Source organism: Sorex fumeus, unplaced genomic scaffold, assembly GCF_029834395.1.
Source record: "Sorex fumeus unplaced genomic scaffold, SorFum_2.1 ptg000008l, whole genome shotgun sequence".
NCBI classification, from domain to species: Eukaryota; Metazoa; Chordata; class Mammalia; order Eulipotyphla; family Soricidae; genus Sorex; species Sorex fumeus.
Genome location: NW_026606065.1, coordinates 74,586,408 through 74,612,208, shown reverse-complemented (window position 1 = coordinate 74,612,208; position 25,801 = coordinate 74,586,408). Strand labels below are relative to the sequence as shown.

The window sequence follows — 25,801 nt, the reverse complement described above, 5'->3', positions numbered from 1 at the left end:
TGCTTAAAAGTTCTGGAAGTGTCTCTTTGTTTTCTGTTTCCTTAGAAGGTCACACACCACAGGTGTTGTTTCTTAACACTGCTCTTCAAGTCGTTCTACCCATTCTTTCATTTACTTAATTAACTTTGTTCTACTCAGAATTACTAGGATAAGGAAATAAGTAAGACAGGGGCTCAAACACCAGGAACTTGCAGATCTTTCTCTAGCTGGTTTCTTTTCCTTTGTTTAAATGTGAAAGCAAAACACACACACACACACACACACACACACACACACACACACACACACACACACCCCGTAAGGTGCTTCAAAGAACTCTTGAAAATTAAAAAGAGCTCTTGGAAATTAAAAAGTAATAGCAGAAATAAGTTCAAAAAGATTAGATATTAGGGAACTGTACCAAAAGTATTTTTAAGTGGAAACAGAAAAGATGAAGTTTTGTCTGTCTAAAGAATTTCGGAGAGAGGGGCCAGAGCAATAGTACAGCAGGTAGGGCATTTGCCTTGCAAGTGGGCCGACCTCTGTTCTATCCCCAGCATCCCATATAGTCCCCAGTGCAATGCCAGGAGTAATTCTGAGTGTAGAGTCAGGAGTAACTGCTGAGCATTGCCAGGTGCGACCCAGAAGTCAACAAATAAAATATAAGATCGAGAAAATGAAAGATCAGGAAATGACCCCAAAAAGTAATTTAAGAAACTTTCACTAACAAATATGTCTTCCAAGAACAGAGGGAATCATATCAGCATTGTAAGAAGCTGTAGTGAGAAATATTTTTAGCTTATAATTTTATAGCCAACCAACCTATTAATCGTGAGATTAGACTGAAAATGTCATCAAACATGCAACTCTCATAAAACTTTTTTTTCCCTTGGGAAGCTGCTACTTCCCAAGGTTAATACTATGTTTTAGCCAGGAAAGAGGCAAAAATTAAGACCCAGAGCACTAGTGAAATGATCTGAGGAGTACAGCAGGCTGGAAATAAAAAAATTTCAAGTGAAGAGGGAAGATGGAGTTCTAGAAAGAATGGATGCATGAAGGAAATAAAGAAGCTGATAATGTAATCAGCATTATCAGTACTAAAAGAGGTTCACATCTCTGCTAAAGAATTTGAGAAACAATTACAGTGATCTGTAAAGAAAAGCTAAGAACTAGTAAAGAGTACTTAATAAGTACATTAAGAAGAGAAATTTTATAATGTAATATACAATAGCATGTGCAATGCTATAGTAATATGTATTATAAGTAAAATATAGAAATACATAATAAAAGTCCAAAAATATATAGCAACATAATACATAGTAATGGACTACTGCATGTAAGATATGCATGTATAATAATAACAAATATTTAGCCCAAGTTTGTGATAGCACAATAGGCATTGTGAATAGGTGAGGGTTGGAAGGTAGCTCAGCTCAGCAATAGAGCACTTGTGATGCCGGTGTAAAGTCCTGGGTATGATCCATGGTACCCCACGCCCCCCCAAAAAATATTACAAGGTGAAAGAGGTGTAATAGATATCATCTTTGGCAGTAGTAATTCAACGTGTAATGTCTTTTTTAAAAAAAAAAGATATATTTGAATGTGAATAGAAGACAGAGTGAAGTGGTTAAAAATTGGTGGGGGAAGGGTCAAAAAGATAGTACAGGAATTAAGGCACTTGCTTTGCGTGTGACTGATTTGATACCCGTCACTATATAGGGTTCCCTGAGCACCACCAGGCATGATCCATGATTCGTGAGCACAGAGCAAGACTAAACTCTGAACACAGCCAGGACCCAGCACTTTCCCACACACCCACCAAAAAAAAAAAAAAGCATGAAAGTGGAGCTGAATAGCGTGTTCAGAAATAAACCCACCTAGTGCGAATTGTTTTTCAACTAAGGTGCCAAAGCAAGTTAATAAAGAAAAGATAATCTTCATAGCAAATGGTGTTGGAGCAATGGACATTTGTATGCAAAATAAATTTTAAAATTCTTAATTAAAATACAAATAAGGCCAGAGAAACAGAAACGTGGGTTAACAGCACTTGCCTTGCTTGGGACCAATCCTGCCTTGATACATTTGGTCCCCTGAGCACACAGGAGTGATTCCTGTGCATAGAAACAGGAGTAAGCCCTGAGGACAGCTGGCTGTGTACCAAACCAGAAATCTTTAAAAATAAAAATTAGAATGAAATAACTCAGGGACTAACAGCTGAGGGCAAAAACAGATAACAATAAATGGCACCTGAATGTCATCATTCAGTTACTATTGTATGGAGACTGTACAGCTAATTTCAAATATTTAAAAGTAAATAAATATTTAAAGAAAGCAGATTTTGGTTTTTAAAATCTCAACTTTTGATATGTTTTTTATTGTCTTTGTTAGTGTGGGGCCATACAGACCCCATTGATCCTCAGGGATTAGTCTTAGGTCTATGCTCAGGAGCTACTCCCAATAGTACCCAGGGGACCATATGGGGTGCCAGGGATTGAACTGGTTGGCTGCATTCAAGGCGAGTCCTCTACTCCTTCTATTATTTCTCTGGCCCTCTGATACCTTTTTGGATCTAAGAAAATGTTAAAGGTATGTATTTGCACATGCGGATGCTGAGTCCCAAAGAGTTTTGACCCAAATTTGACCAAGATCACACTGGTTATAAGTGGTCACAATGCAGGGCTTCCAGTCACGACCACTTTTCAACCCCCCCAAAATTTTACGTGTCCATGTTAGATAAAATAAGTATACAAATCAAACTGTAGCACTGTAGCACTGTCCTTCTGTTGTTCATGGATTTGCTCGAGCGGGCCTAGTAACATCTCCATTGTGAGACTTGTTGTTACTGTGTTTGGGATATCGAATGTGTCACGGGGAGCTTGCCAGGCTTTGAACCAATTTACTGAGAAATCTCACTTGGGTATACTGTATGTTCTTCAGTCCTGCTGCACTATAGCCCAGACAGCTTTATCACCTCCCACAGTTAGTCAGGTAATTAGGAAGCACTGTCAGGAATTCCAAGCACTTTCCTGTGCCAACATCTGATGTCAGTGGAGTCCCCATGGTGCCTGTGTCCACAGAAGTCTCCACTGTTTCTGTGGAGCCAAGGAATATTTTGTACTGTGCAAAGCAATAATAAGATTCCTCTTGGCTGCCCTTTAACATCGATGGTTAAAAAGCTTTTCTGGTGATTCTTAGGATGGTTTTTAAATCCCTGGCACAATTTCCTTTGATATGAGAATTAAAATGTGGTAAAATTGTAAGCCATTCAAGTTCAAGTGATCTAGACTACAGGACCTGAACTTGGTTTCTAAGAGAATGAGCCTGCTGGCAGGAAAGGGGAACAAAAAGTCAGTTGCAAGAGAGAGTGATTCTGTGATGGGTCTCCTACGAGGTAGCTTTATGTTCACAGGACAATGATCTCAGCGACCTTTCCTTCCATAGCATGGGTGGTTAACTCTTAACAGGTCCACTCCTAGCCATCTACCCCCAAAAAACTAAGACATTTATGTGGAAAGATATAGACACACTTATGTTCATCACAGCATTATTCACAAGCCAAGATCTGGAAACAACTCAAACTCTCAACAACAGATATATGAATAATGAAATCATGGTAAATACGTGCAGTGGAATACTCTTTAGCTATAAGCAAAGACAAAGTCTTACCATTGACTGTTACCTGGGTAGAATTAGAAGTTAACATGCTAAGTGGGTCAGAATGGAAAAGACAAGTAATAGATGACCTCTCTCATGTGGGAACAGGCAGAGGCTGTACAGTCCCTAGTGGAAACAACCCCTGAGATATGGCCAACAGAACAGTAAGGCTGCACAGCGGGTGGGGGTGTGCGTGGGGGTCAAGAGAGACCACAGGACAGGACAGGGGTGGAGAGTCACTGGCACTCTGGTGGAGCAGGGAGGTATAGTTGCAATACAAGTATAGAACAATTATACGGGAAGCATTGCAACGCAAATAACCCCAATAAAATACATTGAAATATGTTTTTAGAACAAAAGGAAGGAAAGAAGTACTGAATAATCCAAAACACAACCTTGTATAGAGATGTAATTTTGGCAGGTAGAGCCAGCCTCTTCTAAGTGAGAGCTCAGGAACTTTGAAGAGCTACAGCCTTTCTAAAAGGTCTGATTTAATGTGTTTTGCCTTCAGCACAGCATTTGTGAAATAGAACCCTTAACAAATGTAGTATGAAGGTAATGAAGCCAGTGGTGGTCTATAGCAGCCATCACTTTGATTTAATTTGTAAATGGAAATCTCAGAAATAAATGCTTCATTTTCTAAATCTGTATAGGCAGGAATCTGTATTGCAGGCATAGTCGTCTCATAAAACTCTTCCATTGTTGGGGTTCTGAAGGAAATTGTCAACTCTTGATAGTGTTCTGATAGCATTGCGGTAAGTTTTCTCCAATAAGAAGAACTTACTAATACTGAATTATTTTCACTCTTTCAAAAAATATTTCTGCTTAATATTTGAACATATGGCTGTTAAATTACTTATATGCTAGTATGAGATGAATAATACTTTCCATTAAAAAATTACATCTATGGAACCCTGGTTGGGAAATCTAAAACTTCAGTAGGTTTTGTGCTAGCCACAGGGGAAAGTGCTGTGTTTGACTGTGAGTCATAATTACTTCAGCTGCTCTGTCTTTATATTTACACAAAAGTCATTGCCCAGAAAGAGAAGTCCTTGTCATGTTATCAGAAATAAAATCATGTGTTTGAAATCTGGTTTGAATTAACCCATAGAATTTCTGATAAATACAGAAGAAGTATATTTCACAGTAGAAGATATTACTAGGTTCATCTTACTAATATACAATGATATTTTTCTTCCTATTCCATACCCATAATTACTTGATTTAAAAATCAGGTTCAAGTATATCTGGTTAAACCTCTGACATTCTGAAGAGTAAATAGAAACAGGATTCTAAATCTTATACTACCTAAGTCCTGCTTGGGGAATGTCTGGGTTAGTGGATTTATACATGTAGCATATTTATATTTGCTTATTTCTATGTATTTACATTATATTGTAGGAATGGGTATAATAGTTAAAGATAAGACTTTTCTAAATTTGTAATAAAATTTCTCTTACAAAATAGGTCTTGTTCTACCTCTTGAGTTTTTCCATCTATCTTCTAATTATTAGTGAATTTGAAAGGATTAGACGCTCACCATGGGCAGCTGCTGAGAAAAGCAATAGAAAGAAAACTTATTATTCCTCAGAGTCTTCCAAGTTCTGTTTAATTTCGTTCCTCAGGTATAAACAAATTATTTGACCTTTTCTTTTAAAATCTAATTATTATCTGTTTAAACTTTTAAATTTTATCTATTTTTCCCATTAACTACTTGAAAGTAAATTGTAGACATGATGCCTCATTACCTCTAAATAGCCCAGTATTTCCTCACACAGAAGCACTCCCCTGCATAACCACAATACAGACCTCAAGATCAGATGTGAAACTGACAGACTATTAATGTCTAATCCGAAGGCTTTATTCAAGCCTCAGATGTCCCAATAACATCCTGTTTAGTCAAAGGAAGCAATCCAGGATCATGCATTGAATTTAGCTAGTATGTCTCAGTTATTCTTCAATCTGGAATTGTTTTCCTTGACTTGACCTTGACGTTTTTGGGGGAGTCACACCTGGTAATGCACAGGGGTTACTCTTGGGGCTCTGCACTCAGGAATTACTCCTAGCAGTGCTCAGGGGACCATATGGGATGCTGGGAATCGAACCCCGTGTCGGCCACATCCAAGGCAAATGCCCTACTCGCTGTGCTATCACTCCAGCCCCAACCATGACATTTTTAAAGAACACCCATCAATTTGGTTTTATCTATTTTTTTCTCCCTTTAGATCCACTTAATGCCTCTTTGTCAGGAATATCAAAAAATATTCTGTGTCCTATTAGGTGAGTGGCACAGGTTGTCAATTTGTCCTATTGCTGGTGCTCCTAACTTTGTATTTAGTTAAGTCATCCCCATTGCACTCTCCTCTGTGATGTTACTACTTTCCCCTCCGGAATCGCCACTTGTATTTTCTGAACAGATATATCAAGCCTATGTATTTTGCTTCTCAAATTTTCATATATTCTTCATCCACTGATGATTCTTTCTTCAATCAGTTACCTCTATGGTTTATATTTTTTCTTTCTTTTTTTTTTTAAATTCCTTTACTCTACATTTGTTGATTGGCATTCTAATTTAAGGGTGCCCTCTATCTTTTTATTAATCTTAGTGAACTTCTTAGGCGATAGCACAGCGGGTAGGGCGTTCGCCTTACAAGCGGCCAACATGGCGGACCCGAGTTCGATTCCTCCGCCCCTCTCGGAGAGCCCGGCAAGCTACCGAGAGTATTCGATATGCCAGACACAGTAACAACAAAGTCTCCAATGGAGACGTTACTGGGCCCGCTCGAGCAATAGGTGATAGACACTTATTTATTTTGATGTTCAAATTGTTCTCTATTTAGCCAGTAGAAACCCTACAAATGAATTCGCTTGTCCTTTTGGCTTACCTTGGTAGTTTCTGAGTGCTTCCTTACTTTGCAGCACAGAAAGTAAATACTGTTCTGTTACTGATTTTCTTTGTAGTATTTCTGTGGCATTACTTATTGACAGACCATCCTGTTAATATAAAAGGAACACTCTAACATAATTCCAGTTCACTAGCTCTTCATACTGTCCTACCTTCATGAATGAATCCAGTACTCCATGAACATTCAGGCTCATCGACTTCTCTGATATGCCCTCAGTTCTGCTCTCACTATTAAGTTAGGCTTACATTTGACTGGAGACATTTTTTTTAATTTATTTTTTATTAGTGAACCACCATGAGGTACAGTTGTAGACTTACAAACCTTTGTGCTTGCGTCTCTGTCATACAATGATCGAGTACCCATCCCTCCACCAGTGCCCACTCTCCACCACCAATGATCCCAGTAGCCCTCCCACCACCCGCACCCCATCCCCCTCTACTCCTCTGTGGCAGGGCATTCCCTTTTATTCTCTCTCTCCTTTTGGTTGTTGTGGTTTGCAGTAGAGTTACTGAGTGGCCATCGTGTTAAGTCTGTAGTCTACTTTCAACACACATCTTGACTGGAGACATTTTTAAAAATATTTTTATTAGTGAAACACCTTGCGACCACTCACTACTTTCAGACTAGCCGTGAGAGTATCTCGCCCACACGGCAGAGCCTGGCAAGCCTCCCGTGATGTATTCGATATGCCAAACACAGTAACAACAAAATCTCCAATGGAGACGTTACTGTGCCCGCTTGAGCAAATCGATGAACAACGGGAGGGCCTTTACTTTACTTTTTACTTTTAGTGAAACACCATGAAGTACAGTTGTAGACTTACAGATTTTTGTGCTTGGGTTTCAGTTATACAATGATCAAATACTCATCCCTCCACCAGTACCCATTTTCCACCACCACGGGTCCCAGTATCCCTCCCACCCCCCATCCCCCCTCACCCCACCCTGCCTCTGTGGCAGGGCATTCCCTTTTGTTCTCTCTCTCCTTTTGGGTGCTGTGGCTTACAAAAGAGGCATTGAGTGGCAATCATGTTCGGTCTATATCTACTTTCAGCATGCATCTCCCCTCCTGGGAGGATCCTCCCAACACCCTTTACTTGGTGCTCCCTTCTCTATCTGAGCTCCCTTTTCCCCTAGCATGTGTGGCTCGCCTCCAAGCCATGGAGCAAACATGACTGAAGACATTTTAATGGAGCCTTCAGTTTTAAATTACTTTAGTCCCTAGCTGCCACACACACCAGTTGCCCTAGAGAATCTCAGGATGCTATATCACTCATTATTATGCATATTAGAGGAAAATATATAAATATTTGACTTAATATTGACACCACATTTTCTAAATATTTTTTTCATCATAATTAAAATTTTTTTTGTAAACAAGGCTTAAGAAATCATCTGTTCTTATCTTCCACTATTCTTGAAAACTTGGCCTGAGAGACCAGGGAGATAATTCAGTGGTTAAGGCACTTGCCTTTCTTGTAGCTGATACATCACCAGGTTCTATCCCCTGTACTATGTATGGTCCTTTAGCACAAAAGTGTGTGGCTAAAAACTAAAAATTAAAATTAAAATTAAAAAATAATTTTTAATTGGTCTGACATGGATTAAAAAAAATTTCCCTGGCTCTAAGAATTTAAATATAATTGTGTGGATTTTTATGAAGGTGTTTGATGCTTATCAGCCTGTGTTTCTGTACTTTATTATACGTTTTAAATAGGTCAAAACTTTTCATGTTCATTTAGCTGTAACTGCTGTTCCTATTGACCACACGAGGGTGTTCATGAGCTTGGAACAGGAGTATAGACTCTAACCAACAGTCAAAAACCTTCAACAACTAATAACTGTTATCATTTTGCTATATCTGAAAAGTGTAATTTTAAAAGTAAACCAGATTTACAGACTTGACTCATTGCTTTTTCATTAGAAGAACTTTTTCTATCAAATAAAAGGTGTTTATAAAGAGAACATAGAACTTTTAGTGAGGATGTGTGGTACAGAGAAATTAAGTCAAAAATTAAGAGATGCAGATCTTACTCTTGGTTCCACCATGAATGTGTAGCTTCGAGCATCCATGTCACCTCTCTGCGTGCGACATAATTGCTTTATCTCTGTATATTGATACTTTAGATTTTCCCACAGAAGGCAACAATGAAGACAAGCTCTACAGTTAAAATATACATCACAGAACTTCTCCGTTCTAGTGAATTTTTGTAGTTCACTGTTTTGGTTGTGCTAGCTACTTTCAATGCATTCTCTCATATAATTATTATAGCCACCATCTTAGGTTAAACATATTTCCCTCATTTTGAGGTTTTAGTTAAATAATCTGCCCAAGGTCACTCTCTAACAATGAACAAAGGCAAGTGTCAGCCTAATTCTCTCTAACTCTAAAGTCTATTTTTATTCCTCTTTCCTAAGTCCAAAAAACTAGATTCAGTGGATATTGCACTGTTATAAGAGTATATGATCATTTATTCTCTGCCCTAAGGAATTTACAGCCAACACTTTTCTGTGTTACACAGGTACGGTGGTGAGGGACCGAGATCAGGAGCATCTGAGGATAACCAGAAGTCATGTCCCACCCAGGAAGGCAGGCTCTTGTTAGCAGTTACCATGTCAGAGTGCAGGCTCCATTTGGTCTTAACCATCTTTAAGAGAAGACCCAAGTTCATATTTTTTAATGAAATCTTACTAATTTGAAATTTCAACAGCATATTCAGAATTTTCAGGAGGTGAGGAATAACAAACATTCCATAACCCACCTGGGATTTTTCTCGTCTCACCAGAGTAGACACAAAGTTAAAAACAAAGCCCCATTCACTTCCAGGCTTTTCAAATAACTTAGCTATTACCAAATAGCTAAGTTATTTATTCACTTACTTGGTCACTACCATTAATTCACTTGTTGGTCACTAAAACTCTTAAATCCTAATGACATTAAACTTTTAAGAATTAGCAAATTATGCCACCTGATTTTTATGATCCACAGGGTAAGGATTTCTCAAATATTTTTATAGCTGAAAAAAATCAAAAGCAGAACCAAACCTCATGACATCAAAGTTATATATGTTCAAATTTCAATTCATCATTGTATTGTAATATAGCCACAATCATTCATTTTTGTCTCATCTGAGGTGACTTTCACACTGCAAAGGCAGAAATAGGTAGTTGCAACATAGACTATATAACCTGAAAAGCCTAAAATATTTATTTTCTGGCTCTCTTCAGGAAAAGTTTTTTTAAGCCTTTATTTAGAATAAAAAGAGCCAAAAGGATGGGCAGTCTTGCTTTGCTTTCTACACTGATGAATAAATCTACTCTGAGATGATTAAAACATGGAACTATTTCCGTTTAAGAGAAGGGGAAAAAAGGTGAAATGAAAGGAGAAGTATAAGCATAAATATTTCAAGATATTATTGAGGCATAAATAAACAAAAATGGCTTTTCTAGGGACTAGAGAGATAGCACAGTGGGCAAGACATTTGCCTTGCACAGGCTGATTAGGGTTCATTCCCCAGCAACCCATGTGATCCCTAGAGCACTGCCAGGAGTAATTTCTGAGTGTAGAGCCAGGAGTAACCCCTGAGCATTGCAACAACAAAAACAACAAAAACTGCCATTTCTTCCTCCAGACCAGAATGTATGTATTTCCTCTAACAAACACCATACTATATATCAAATACAGCATACTTCTGAGATCTAGTGTGCTTGATTTTTGACCACTGTAGTAAAGCAAGCCACATGATTTTTTTCCAGTGCATTTGAAGGTTAATGTTGTATCCTATTTTGTGTTCCGTAAAATATGCCATAGCATTATGTTAAGAAAAAGTAAAGTCCTTAACTAAAAGTGACAGACTCCAAAGTGAAACCATGATGTGGGAGAAAAGATGTGGATAGACTTGCAAGACGCAGCAATGCCACAGATCTGAATTTTGTCTAAGCATAGCATTATCAGGGAAATGCAGGAAAGCAGTTGCCATGAATTGAGGCTTGCTTGCAATAATATTTCTTAAATCACAGAAATGAGCAATTATTAACTATAGGGGAAAATATAAACTGACCCCATATGTTGTGGTGGTGGTGGTGGTGGTTGGTTTTTTTGTTTGTTAGTTTTGTTGTGTTGTGTTTTCATTGTTTCATTAGTGACAAAACAAAATTTTCTGGTCAGAGGAAGAGATGAAGAATAAAGCTAGAACACTCTTTAGAGCTTTTAGAGGTGCATTTTTGTGCCCTGTGTTCTCCCTCATGTTGTCATCTCTGGCTGGAAATGTCCACTGCCTACTGTGACACATCATTTAAGGCTGAGAGCAGATGACCTCAGCCTGTCCACCCTCGGTAGAATTCACCTCTCTTTCCTTGGTGCCCTGAGGCCTTGGTCATACTGTGATTTCTTCATTAAACATGAGTCAGAAGGGCATCTTCCCGAAGAGCAGAACTCATGTCCCATTTTTGGCATTTGCCTATGAGCCTAACACCTGGTCAGAGCTCAAGAAATTCTCGATGAGTCAGTGAGTCAATAAATAAAAGTGTGATTAATTTGGTCAGTTAAAGATTTTTATGAAGTCCCTCAGAACAGTGATAAAAGCTGTAAATACCATTGGTGTTTTCCAGAGGACTGAATCTTCTGTTTGTGTGAGTGAGGTCACTGTTTGCTAGCTAACTCTGCCGAGATTGGCAATGACCAAGTGGGAAGAACTTCCATATCCCCTTGTCCTCCTTTACTGAGTAGTTGAGACTGCAGAATGAGTAACTCTGAATCAGGTAGCAGAATCCAAGTTTGGCTCTCAGTTTTAGCCAGTGATCTTAGGCAAGTCATTTAATGTCTGTGAAACTCCATTTCCCTGTCTATAAAATGAAATTAAACAGAGCAACCATTTCACAGGATTCTTATAAAAAAACAAATGATGTAACATTGGGACTGAGATCTCCAAGCCTGCACGGTTTGGAACTGGACCTGCCAGTAACTAGACAGTTACACCCACCAAATGCCGTGTAACTCCAACAATGGCCAGGATCCAGAGATTATCACACTCAGCTCCCGGAAGCGCGCGGCCGCGCGACATCTTATCATCTCATTCCTACTTTGGACAAACTGGCAGGCTACCAAATGTAACCTGCCCACACGGCAGAGTCTGGCAAACTCCCCGTGGCGTACCCAATATGCCAAATACCAGTAACAATGATGGGTCTCATTCGCCTATCCCTGAAAAAGCCTTGAATATGGCACTTTTTAAAATCTCAGGGCTAGGACGAAGGAGACGTTACTGGGGCCTGCACGAGGCAATCGACAAACAACAGGGTGGTCATGATCATGATCGTGTGATGTAACATATACTCAAGTGCTCTGAGAACTATAAAGTACTATATGAATGTGATGGTCTTCATGATAACAAATCTGTATACTAATATGGGAGTGATTGTAGAGCATGTGGGACTCATTTTAAAAGTCATAAAGAGTTTGTTTGTTCTTTTAAATACCTTTACGATTTTCCCATTGTGATTTTCCCTTCCCCCAACCCACAAGCTTCAAGTACTTTAGCATCAGGTATTCTCTTCTTGTGATGTCTTTTTCTGGGTTTTTGGTGTCTCCTAGTAGATTGTAAAGAATTGGTATTAACTATTCTTTAAGTGTTTTTATTAGAATTCAGTGGTAAAGCCATGTGTGCCCAGGCTTCCTTTCTGGGTAGTTTAAGTCACTAACAATCTCTGTACTTAGTACAGAGAACCTTAGGTCATGAGGGTACTCGGTGATATCAAACTAGGATCTAAGAATGTCTTCCATCACTTAGACCTTTTCTTCTTTGGATTCCAAACCAAATTTGGGATTCCAGATTCCGAATCAAATGGGATTCAAAGTAGCAACCTGTTTATATTAATTGATTCATAAATGGAACAGTATAAATAGAGAAAGCACAGGTTGAGCTTGGAGGCGGAAGCAGGACTCTTTTCTCCTCTAGTCTCTCAACCAGAACTGCAGAGTCCCAGCCTGACCTCTCTTCTAGGCAAAGGCACAGAAGAGGCAGCACAAAAAGGGACAAGAAATTGACTGTGTCCCCCTAAAAGAGACAAGTAACATACTGGCCAGCTCAAAACCCCAGCTTATTACCCACTTGCATCCACTCTCTTACAATGTAGCCCACTGGATTTTCTGGTCTTTGCCAAGTCTGGGAGTAGTTTGTTCCTGCCAAGGTTAGGACAGGGGGTATGGCAGATCAAAGCTGAAGGATGCCACCAAATGTGCCTTTCTCCAAGGAGTAAGGCAGGAGATTTTTCTGAAATGCTATCTAGTTTATTTTTTGCAACTCAAGCTAACAAGTTCTTTCATTGTATATGGTGGTTGTTAAATAAATGACTCAGATCTGTTTATTAGTATGAAAATCATGGAAAGGGTACAATTTAGCAATGCTCATATAAGAGCCAGCTCTCTAATCAAGCAGTTCATCCAGCATTTGGATTCTGGCTTCATTCTGTACTACCTCTGTGTCTTTGAACACCTTAATGTATTTCTCCAAGACTCTGTTTCTTCACATTAAGAATTATACTTAATAGAGGAACTATAAATGTGAGTAGAATTATCCATGTATAGAACATATTTCAGCATATGGCATATATTTCAGTATATGGCATGTGACATATAGTGTTTTGTAAATGTTTGGTATTGTTACTAAGTTCAGAAATCTCAGAAATCATAAAGCAATTCTGATGAGTCAACTAAGTCCCAGAAAACATTCATGACTGACCCAAGGGGTTCTATTTTCTTCTTTGGTCAGAGGACTCTTTCCTTAAGAAAGAACTATAAGGGCAGGAGATATAGTACCATCGGCAAGGTCCTTGCCTTGCATGCAACTGATGTACATTCAATCCCCGTTATCCCATATGGTCCCTTTATCCCAACAGGAGTGATACCTAAGTGTAGAATCAGGAATCACCCCTAAACACACCAGGCGTGCCCTTTCCTCCCCACCAGACCCCCTAAAAGAAAGGACAGGACCGGGAGATAGCTCAAAGGTTAGTGAACATGCTTTACATGCTGGAGGCCCAGAATTGGAAGTATGTGGTCCTTAGAACATCACCAAAAAAAAAAAAAAAAAAGAACATCACCAAGAGTTACCCCTGAGTGCCACCTAATGTGACTCAAGAACAAACAGCAAAACCTGAACTAGAGAAGGAGATACTTGGGGAGCCATCCTCTGTTAACTGTCTATCACTGTCCTCCTGTTGTTCATCGATTTGCTTGAGCGAGCCCAGTAACATCTCCATTTTGAGACTTGTTTGCCACTATGTTTGGCATATTGAATACCTCATGGGTAGCTTGCCAGGCTTTGCCATGCGAGCGAGATACTCTCGGTAGTTTGCCGGGCTCTCCAAGAGGGGCAGAGGAATAGAATCCGGATCGGCCGGGCTGGCTGCATACAAGGTAAACGCCCTACCCGATGTGCTATCGCTCCAGCCCCTCTGTTAACTATTTTTTTTTCTTTTTGGGTCATGTCCCGCGATGCTCAGGAGTTACTTCTGGCTCTGCACTCAGGAATTACTTCTGGCGGTGCTCGAGGGACCATATGGGATACTGGAGACCAAACCCAGGTCGACAGCATGCAAGGCAAACACCCTACTTACTGTGCTATCACTCCAGCCCCTCTGTTAACTAATTTTAAAAGTATAAATGTTATGCGCCTTCCTCCACATAAATCAGTCCCTTCCCGGATACTGAAACATCATGCTGCTGTCTCCTAGTTCTCTGCCTCTTTCTTCTTCCCACAATAAACCATTCACCAGCCCCTCATTCCCTCCACTCAGAAACTCAGAGGAAACAAGCACCTGCTTCCTCAAGGGTTTAGCTTGCCAATACAAAGTACTGGCTGGAGGAAGAAAAGTGGTGGCCAGTGGGATGCCCCACTGGCCCTGGGGCTCCGGAACCCTGCCACCACCCTCACCCCCCAAGGTCCTGGAGAAGAGCTCATTCTCATTGCATGCCCGCTATTTGAAAATAGGAACCACAAAATAAAATCTTGACATCTTCTCACCCTGATTTTTTTTTAATTTTTATTAGTGAGACACCATGAGGTACAGTTGTAGACTTACAAGTTTTGTGCTTGGGTTTCAATTATACAATGATCAAATACCCATCCCTCCACCAGTGCCCATTTTCCACCACCATGGATCCCAGTATCCCTCCCACCCCCATCCCCCCGTCCCACCCTGCCTTCACCCTGAATTTTAATCCTCACTATTAATCTTTTCATAGAAACTCTGTGATCCTTCTGGGTATGTTGGAGGGAAGAATCTCAACAGCCCCTATAGTAGCATTTGGGCTGATTATAATGGCAATAAAATGTCTACAAAGTCTGTAGATGAGGGAGTTGGAGAGATAGTACAGCCGGTAGGGCACTTGCCTTGCACATTGCTGACTCTGGTTCAATTCAGGTCACCTCATGTTGTCTCCCAAGTCCCTACAGAATGATCCCTCAGTGATCCCTGAGAATCAGGAGTAAATTCTGAGCATAGCCAATTGTGACCCAAACATCCCTCTCCTCCATGACTCCCACCCCTGCAAAAAATAAACAAACAAGCAAAAAAAAAAAAACACCAAAGTCTGCAGATGAGTAAGGAATTATTGCTGACATTTCCACCATAATTATATAATTTGGTTATAAAATATAGCTCTATTAAATGCTATAAACAATTGTCAATTTTAAAATTATTCCAACGAGGTTTATGGGAGTTAAATTTTGAAATAGGACAAGCTAAATATTTCTAGTTAGATGATTTTGTATAATTCCAGTCTACTTAAAATATTAAGTTTCTTCCATTAATATAACAAAATTTCTAGTGTACTGTCCATTTTAAATGTACTCAATGGAAAGCATCAGCCTACTATTTTAAGATACCCCATAAATTATTTATTTATTTATTTATAATAATAAATTGTGTTACTTGTAATGTCTGACCTTAGCTACTTGTAATATATGACAATAGCAGTACTCTGATCTGTGTTATCTGTGTGTTATTAATACAGTTATGAATGTAACTATAAGTTCATCTCTTCTGAGATGATAAAATTTTTTTGTAGGTCTATATGCAAAGTATTTAAAGAAAAGATGATTTCACTGCCTGTCAATTGTAACTTCAAGCAAGAACTATTGTACAGGACCTTTTATAGACATAGATGAAATTCCTTTTGCCTTTTGAACAGTGTTTACATTCAAGAAAGTTCACAGTTAAGTCTTTGACATACTGTGAAAGGATCTTTTGTTCTCTAGAAAAACATACTTCCTCATCCTTTGAGTCACCTTGTTTTTATTCCCTTGTTTACTTTTCAGGGGAAATAATACCCACCTCTCAAGTAGTATCCCGGGAAGAACTGTTTTAGAAATCAGAATTGTTCTTGCTGAGGAAATAGGGCTAATTATTGGCAGGAAAAAAAATCAGAAATATTTTTAAAACTTGAATGAGAGAAATAATATAATCTCCAGCTTCAAAAAATATTCGATGAGAAACTTTTGTAAGATTAAAATAGATCATCTTTTTTCATTTTTATAATTATCGGTGATCAGACTCAGGAAATGTGAGGCATTCCACAAGGGGCTATAGGCATGGTCTAATTCACTTTTATATTGCAGTATAAAAGCTCTCCTCTCAATGGGTATATTCCCTGAAGCACAGAGAATTGTGTTAATGTCTTTTCCTAGTTGGTGCCAGTCAAGTTCTAGCTTCATCATGGGTTCAGATTAAGGCCATTCTGATCTCAATTTTCTTGATACTCTTTTTTTTTAAATGAGGTCCATCAGTGTTATAAATCCAGCCTTGCACATGATCTGTATGAATTACCACTTGAACTATCTCCATGGCCCCTTTATGATGCTCCTTTAGCAATGTATAATGTGATCAATTCCAAAATGTGACTTACAGCAGGTTCTGGAGAAGAAAACATTGCTGATTACTTTCCTCATCGTATGTCCAAAGCTAACAAAGTACCTAAACTGGACACTCAGTAAATCCATATTCAATGAAGAAATGATGTAAATACGTAAACTTTTTGGATGACACTTATATCCTAATTACATTCAGTAACAGTCCTTTAAGAGAACATATTATGGTGCGTTTGATTGGTGTGTGTGTGTGTGTGTGTGTGTGTGTGTGTGTGTGTGTGTGTTTTAAGTAGCCCAGGGATGTACTCTATGTATCAGTGCATTTATATAGTCTCACCTAACTTGCTTAAATGAGGTTATTTGTGATTGAAGGATAATCTATTCAGTAGCCCGTCAGTCATTCTTAAACCCGTGTCGTCTATATATTCTAAAAGCTTCTAGTCCTTGTTATATCCAAGGTTTCACCATAGAAAGAGCTTCAAAGTCTTCATGTACTGGGCCATATCCATTGAAGCTGGTTTTTTTTTTTATAAATATTGAACAGAAACAAATGTACTAACATGGTTAGAAAACTGGTCTACAGCACTGGAGAGAGGGAGAAACAAATGAAGTCTCCCTACCACGTTGAATTTTCTCTATATCCTTTCCTCCTCTAGTCTTCCATGTTATTGGTAATGGTATCCTCATCTGACAGATGAAGGTACAGGTACAGTCTCAGAGAAATTATACAGTATACCCAGTGTCTAAAAGATAGCATATGACTCTATGTCAACTCTATACCACTAGGGCAGGCATTGAGTCTGTTTAAGATTGTCTAGTCATGGGGCTGGAGTGATAGCACAGCAGGTAGGACCCTTGCCTTGCATGCAGCTGACCCAGGTTCGATTCCCAGCATCCCATGTGGTCCTTTGAGCACCATTAGGAGTAATTCCTGAATATAGATCCAGGAGTGACCCCTGAGCATCACCAGGTGTGACCCAAAAAGCAAAAAAACAAAAAAGACTGTCTGGTCATATTTAAGAATCTAATATAAAGCTAGTTTGTGTCATACATATATATATATTTTTACTATACACATATACATATTTTAAATACTATATTTACTAACCTGAAATATTAATCATTTGTTACAGTTTATTTATAGAATTCTGTTGCTTTCTATAAATCTGATACATATATATACAAATATGTATATATAGTCATACATTTGAAAGAGGAAGGTGATGCTTTTAGAAATATTTATTACTTTTTAAGCTATAACATGCTTTATAAAACATTGAATTTCATAACTTTCAAAAACATTTTTTATTTAAAGCCAGTGTGGTACAGTAAAAAGAATCTAATAAAACTGGCTTTTGGGAAGGAAAAGGACTGGTATTTGAATCTTGGCTCTGCCGATGAATAGCTTTGTGACAATGAACAAGTTGCTTAACTTTAAGCCTACGTGTCCTGGCTCACAAAGGAGAAATAGCAATGCCTGTCTTCCCTAAAAGGCCCAGGGGAAAGAAGACAGCTACATTGCAAGCATGAAACCATGAGCTCCATCTCTGGTGCCTCCCACATACCCACAACCGTGGGCCCAGTGACTCTGCTCTGTGGGATCCCCAGGGCCTGTACTGATGGTGCCTTCTCCAGTGCTCAGCCATGTAGGTGCAAGAACCAGATCTAGAGGGTGCAGCTACCAGCAGGCACCACAACTTCAGATCTGAGAGCCCCAATAAAGTCCAGGAGTGCTGGCCCCCAGCAAGCCCAGGAATGAGCTCCACAGCAGCCTCCCAAGGGCATCAAGCAGAAAGTTTGATGAGAGCACCACCGAGAAACGAGCACACCCCCGAGCGAGCACCACAGTTGGAGCCCACACCTCACAGCCAAGTAGGGAGCACCATGAACTGATGTCCGAGCTCCACACCAAAGCATGTGTGCAACCTCCCCAGCCCTCGCAGCAACAGCAGAAACAGAGGGAAGGGAGAGGAAGAACAAAAGGTGGACAGCAGCCCTGAAAGGATAATAAAGAACAAGACACAACACATAAAGTGTCTTTGCCTTATGGGAAGAATTGTGACCATCAGAAGTAATCGGTTTACAGCGCATAGGTCACGAACAGTGTGTGACTGAAGGGACCGCGGATGAGTTGGTGAGTGCGTGTATACGCCTCAGCGGCCAGATGAAGTACCACTGTTCAGTGTTCCACATAAATCAGTAAGAGGGAAAATGAGCTATTTTTACATGCTCTTCCATCATTTCTGAGAATGACTTTGTTCTTCCAGATGTACTCAGCAAATGGAAAACTTACATTTGAAATGATCTGATTTATTTTTACATACCATTTTTAACCTAACAGGTGTACAAGGAAACCTTCTTAAAGTGCAAACTGTGGCATGGAATTTGGAGGCAAAGAGTTGCTTTTTCATTTGTAGTTTTATTTATAAATAATTTTTTCTTTCCAATGTATTTTATTCTCCTTTTTTTGCAGAGGTATCCCTTTTTTCTCAAGTCATGCTTGGAGCAGGCATGTGATTGGAAACATGTTTTCATTCCTCTTCATGCCACATCTTTTACAGATCAGAGCAAACATGTTTTCAGGAGCTCGAAGTAAGCTTATAGGGTTCTCATTACAGCTGCCAGGGCCATTAAAAAACCCTGCTGTATTCTGGGCAGAGCACCACATTAGGAAGCATCAGTTTGGTATTTGTAATATTTGCAGCAACATTGAATTTCCTGTGTGAGGTTATGAATGAAGAGCAGAGCATGAGTGTTATTATAAAAATTGGACAGAGTGCAGAATTCTCAGTCACCCTAAATTTCAGAAATTATCCTGATTTTTCCTGAGTTTCCCAGTACTGATGTTAGCATGATAAGTGTATGCCACATCTCTATTGAATCTTAAATGTTTTCTACTGTGCAGCACTTTATTTTTAATTCTCAGAAAATAAAATACTATTATAGCTAAACATCTAGCACTTAGTCTGGTTATGCTCTCTTTTGAGCAGTTAGATATATTAGAACCTGTTAATTCCAGAGTTAGGCTATCAGGTAGTTGTATTTGCAATTCTTGTTTTACTGATGAGGTGACTTACCTAGCTAATAACTGTTAAGAGCTGTGATTTGAATCCAAGCAAATGAGTTCCAATGTCTGTGCTCTTAACCACAACACTAGAGGACATTTATGAATAGCAGTAATACGTATTTCTATGAAGCCTGATTCAAAGATATACTTGATCATTCTAGGGAAATATGCATGCAGACTAGGACAGTTCCTCCCAACATGCATGCAGCCTGCCCTGTCCCCATCCCCCTCTACCCCCCTTGCAGACTCTATAGGCCAAGCTGAAGGTAACTTCCAATATACGTTTAAAGTATCTTGAAAGAACCTTCCAAGGTAAAGTATTCATTTCACTTCCCTGGGGAAAGATACTTTAATATATTGGCAAGTAAACACATTCTTGTCAGCAGCTAACTTGAAGGCAAGAAGCAGGCAGTTCTTGCCTTCAAATTCTGATGGACTCTGGTTTTCTGAACTTTGAAGCAGTTGTTGGGTTTTACCTATAAATAAGAAGGAAGATAGGAAGGAGATTCACTGTGTCACTGGTGCTAGTTCCTTAAGAGCTGCAATACTGAAGCCCACTTAAAACCTTTGTGTGTGATCATGATAGCCCCACTATGGCCTTTTCCACCAATCTGGGCCTCTGGAAGAAATGAGAAAACGGCTGGTCCACAGGAGGAATGGACTGCCGGATGTGTCCTCTCTATACAAACTAATTAGAAAATAAGAGCTGCTTTCTTTCTGCTGCCCTTCCTAGAGCCTGGACTGGCCTTTTAGGAATACAACACATACCCAAACCAGAGTCTTTCCGCTCTGTATTTTATCTCATCCAAAAGTAACACAAACAGTATCTACTAAGCTAAAGGCAGGTGGCGCATTGAAGAAGACCCAACTCCAGCCAATGAGAAGGAAGCATCAGTGTTTAACTCATTCCTCATTCATCTGATAACCATTTGTTTGAGAATCTATTATATATCAAGCTGAATTACATAAGGGTCCACTGCTGTCCCACCTTTGCAACAAGCCTATAGAAGCTCCTTAAAAAACTAAAATTTGACTATTGTGCAATAACTTTTCATAGATACTGTAAGAAACAGATACCACCTGGGAACGGGTGATAGTATAGCATTTTTCTGTGCAATCCCTGGCATTCTATATCATCCCCCAAGCGCTGCCAGAAGAAGGAGGGAGGGAGGGAGGGAGGAAGGGAGAGAGGAAGGAAGGAAGGAAGGAAGGAAGGAAGGAAGGAAGGAAGGAAGGAAGGAAGGAAGGAGAGATGAAAAATCTGATTTTTTAATTTAAAAATTTTAAAAATAAATTTCTGCATCAAAAAGTTACTCTTCACATGGTTTCTGGATTTTAGATCTTTCCAGATAAATACAGGAGACATATAGGCATCCTTATACAAATGGTGGGATGTGTAGAGCCCAATTCTGCCCTTGGCAGTTTCTTCAAAGAAGCATTTAATTCAATAGGGCAATCATACCATTCCGCTTAGGAGACTGGGAGGGGTGTTTCAATAATTGCAGTGGGACAAGAGGCACAAATGAGCATGGCCCCAACACAACAGGACAGATGACCAACTGGTTATTACTTATTTTATTCCCATTTATTATATTTAGCGTGGAGTGCCCCTTGCTGTTTGGGAATTATAAATCCAGAATATATGATTGTCTAAAACATTTCCATACCAAGAAAAGGGTTTCCCACTCCTCCCACTTGCTGTTTTTTAATAGAAAACTTCTTTGCATTTTAAAACCTATAATACATTCTAGAACATGCACGCCAGCATATGAATACAAATCAGTATGGCTAGCACGCGGCCTTGGGCCTGTGGTTGCCATGGGAGACATCATTCATGTGACCAGGACTGATGGAAGTTACTTTCTTTTAATCAGTAAGAACAGCAGAGCAGTTGCCTTAAACCTAATCACAGTACCACATTAGTGCCAGCCCCTCCCCCACAAACAGACCTTATAATAACTCTTCAGAAGTTCAGAATATCCACAGAGGGATATTCTGGATTCCCAACATGCTCACCCTGCAATGTAGGCCTTCCCAGAGGAGAAGTTTCCAAGGAGATTGCAGAGTGGAACATTCTTACCTGAGTTGGACTTACACTGTCACTTTCTTTACTACCCATGATTTATCTGAGTGCTTCAAGAACTAAATGTTCCTCATAGAATTGACACTTAGTTCTGTGTTATTCTTTCCCCCAGAAAATGTCCCCAAGACTCGTACCCACATCTTCCCTACCAGCAGCAGTGTAACTCCCTTATCATACATCCTGGATCTCGGCCTTCAGTCAAGCAGGTGCTTGGTGATTTTTAAAAAACACACATTTATCACTTGAAGGAACAAGATACAGTTTCTTTGAAATGGAGCTGTTCTGTGGTAGCAAGTTCCAATCTACTGGAGAGCTCAGGACTGGACAGGACTGCTCAGACCCGTTCCCCTAGAGCCTTCCCTTCAAATTGTTTTTGTGTATCTTGCTCTCTCTGTTTATGTAGAATTTATTTTCTATTTTAAGTAGAATAAAGCAACTTTTTATATACTTTGATGCCATAAATTAGAAATAACACCCTCCTCGCCCCAAGAAATCCAAATTTTATCGTTATCAAAATGAACAGGATTGGCTTATTACCTAGCACAATGCTTTGTTTCAAATTTCCATCTAACAATAGATAAATCTGTCAGAGACTTCTAGCTTTAGAATGTGTTCTATATTCTGTTTTCAACATAATGGGGCCGGAACGGTAGGACAGCGACTAGGGCATTTGCCATGCACACGGCGCATCCAGATTCGATCTCCAGCATCCCAAAAGATCCCCCAAGCAACGCCAGGAGTAATTCCTGAGTGCAGAGCCAGGAGTAACCCCTGAGCATTGCCGTCTGTAACCCAAAAAGCCAAAAAAAGAGAAAACTCAACATAAACTGACAGAGACTAGATAGAAGCTTCAGTTTTTTTAGCTGTAAACAGAAGCCAGATCACTGCCTAAAGCTCCTTTAAGTGTGTTTTAAAGTAAATCAAGACATTAGAAATGAAGGGTTTCTCCCACCCCTACCCCTTGCCACCATTGCTGTTGTCATAAAGGGGAGTCCCTGCATTGTGGGTGGCAGCCTTGTGCACTCGGCCATGGTGCTCACTGGGGCTGCACTCCTGGTTGTGATGCTCACATTGCTTTTTGGTCTCAGAGCCCGGGTGTCACACATTTGTTCTTTCCCTAAGACGTCACACAGGTCCCAGAAGTGGAGGTTTTTTTTTTAACAACCAAGCATATGGCTTTTGTTAAATACTTAAGTTTTCATTTAATGTTCTTAATAATAGTACAGTCTCATCATTTTTACACTTGTATTGCTGCTACACCACCAGTCTGCCAGGGCATATGATTTTTAAATAGTTAAATACCGTCTCTTACATGTCTTACTTAATCTACCAGCACTTTGCATGATTACTTTTTTCATGCCAGATTGATTTCTCTCTTAATCTAGCCATCGTTCAGGTTTCAAACATTCAAGTTTATTGAGCAAAGGGAATATCCTTTAAAAAAAAAAATCATTGCATCTCAGGTTTTGTAAGTCTACCAGCAGAAGAATTTTATCACTCTCAAGGGATGGCTGAGCCTTTGGGTCTGGCTGCCTGTTAAACTATTTTCCATTATTTATGGCCTAAGTAACACAAGGGAGAGAAAAGCTGGCTCCTGCCTGCATTCCCTGAACCTGGACATGGCTTTGCTTCTTTTAAAAACACTGACGTGAATAGACTGTGTCACAGACTCAAAGGTCACATTTCTATTCTGTTCATATTGAGAAATACTTTAGATAATTATCTGTCTTTTGTATCTAAGAATAGGAGTGGGGTTGGGGGGAGTTGTTTCATTTCCTTGCATTTTCTTTGCTAGGCTACCTTGGGCTCACTTGAAACTGTAAAACAGAGTAGAAATGTGGTCTGCACAGAGACCACTCAGCTGCCAGGCAAGGGCCGCCTATTTGGTGACACACTGCTGTTTCTGGAAATCCTTTGTTATAGAGATAACTTCACTTTCTGCAGCAAGAGCCTCTCCAACTTGTGAAAACACCAAGAGGTGTTGGACACATAATATCATCTCTTTGACTTAGGCAGTCAGTTCAAAGCCTGCAAATACTTATTGAAAACCATACCATGTGCTGGCGCTAGGGCTCTGGGCTTTGCTTTCGTCTGCTTCCAGGTGTGGGCAGGGGGAGGGGTCCCCAGTGATGGTGATGGTAATGGTGATAGGTCCTGAGGCCTTTTTCTCTCCACCACCCCCTCCCCCAGGGCACTTTCTTCATCCTCTGACTTCTTTCTGTCATCCTGCCAGGTCCTCCTTTACCAATATTTAAACACATACTGATACTTTTCTGGAAGTGAGGATTACCCTTCCCGTCACTTAAACTCTAATTCATATAACTCTAACCCCTTTCACAGCACAGCTCCTGAGGATGATCCGTGTGTACTGACTCTGCTCCCAGCCTCCTGCCACCACCTTGTATTCTCACAGGACTTCTCGCCCCTCAGCAGTGTCCTTAGACTTGCTCTCACAAAGTCACAGTGCTTGATTCTGCGGGTCTGTCCTGGTCATCCTCTTTGGTCCTAATTTGGATGGATCTCATTGCTATTGTTCGTTCTCTGTTGAAGCCCAGCCCTCCCCTGGCTTCCACGATAATCACAATCTCCTCCTTACCTCCTTCCTTCTCTTTTCCTTTGTTGCTTCTTAGTCTGCATTGCCTGGCCATTTCTTCCCTGGGCTACCACCCTTTCATTAGAAATTCCTTTCAGCATCCTTTACTCCCAGGATTTCAGCTGACTGGTGCTTGTAAAGGACACTTGGGAATAAAATTGTGAGGATACAACTTTTAAATATGCTGTAAAAAGATTTTTTTTCTCATTCGCTATCTTTCATAATGCCTTTCTCCAACATTTTATACTTGAATGTTACTTCATATATTTTGAAAGTATCTTTACATTGACCAAACAAATTTAAACTGAAAAATGACCTGGGATTGTGTCAAAGTACGACCTCCTTCATTCTGTAGAAGCAAAAACGCAAGTCCAAGAAATTATGTTTCTTAACTTTATCTAACAGCTTTGTGTTTTATCTGAATCTCACTGTTCTTGGAGGGCCTGGGTACCTATTATTGTTTTAAACTTGAGGAAAACAAGGCTCTGTGACTTTGGATCTTGCCCAGGCTGATGGCTTGCAAGTAGCTAAGCTATAACTAGTATACAATTCATTCACCTGATTTCTGTGCTACTGTCCAATGCTTCTCTGCCTTCCTAGGTTTTTTAGTTATATTTTAAGTTAACTAAATTGTGTTTTAAACAAGAGACTCTCTTTGTGATGCTGTGATTTCTGATTACTTGTTGGGTGTGGATGTTGTTCTGAAGGAATTCCTCCACCCCCCCCCCCCCCCAAACACACACCCACATCAGAATTTGGTAGGCAGAATACCAAATTAAAAAATGGCTTCTAAAAGCAAGGCAGACATACAACAACAACTGCAGCATGTGCTGTTACGACACAGCCTGATGCAGGGGAAGAGGAGTCAGGGAGTCTCAGTGGTCATACTTACAGAGATATGTTCATGATGATTGAGGAGTCTGAGTAACTTTCATGTCCGTAACAACGTACATTTCCTCACTAAGAAAAATAGCTGTTTGGGTCTTTGGTCCTTTTTTCTCTATGAAGTATTTTCTTTTTCCTATTTTACTTATTCACTTATTTATTTGTTTGTTTGTTTGTTTGTTTTGGTTAGGGGACCACACTTGGTTATCCTTGCAGCTACTCTCTACTTTGTACTCAGAGACCATTTCTGGCAGTGCTCAGGGGTTATACTTGCATAACTGCAGCCTCCCCATCCAAAAAAAAAAACTGAATGGGGGTTTTGTGTGTTTAAATGTTCATGCAATTACTGAACCGATGACTACAAAGCATTTCTCTTTGATTTTTGCAATAAAGGATTAAGAGTCCTAATTGTAGTGGCTTTGGCAGCACCTATACCAAAATTGGAATGATACAGAGAAAATTGGCCCTGCCCCTGCATAAGGATGACACAGAATTTTGTGAAGCATTCCATATTTTTTCATTAGTCTTTAAAAAAAAAGAGTCCTAACTTCTCTGTTTATGGGGTTTTCATGTGATTCTCTGGGTGTTGAGATTAGATTATTTTATTGACAGAGTATGTGGGTTCTAGGATGGTGCATTTATCACCATAAACTCCATCCATATTATGTGGTAGACTCTATTCTATAAACTCTCCCGTATCCCCCACCCAACTCCTGCCCTGGGTTTCCACTTGCTGCCTCCCCTTGTCCTTTCTGCCTGCAACTTC

The 25,801-nt window shown here is 39.7% G+C and overlaps 1 protein-coding gene and 1 non-coding gene across 2 annotated transcripts in view; both read left to right on the top strand.

The window, feature by feature from the left end:
• The window catches only part of VWA8 (von Willebrand factor A domain containing 8), a 365,156-nt gene that overhangs the window by 259,004 nt on the left and 80,351 nt on the right, over positions 1-25,801 (top strand). The window lies entirely within an intron of this gene.
• On the top strand, positions 25,449-25,552 carry LOC130019478 (U6 spliceosomal RNA). The gene has a single exon (XR_008791806.1). It is a non-coding gene; the product is annotated as a U6 spliceosomal RNA (small nuclear RNA).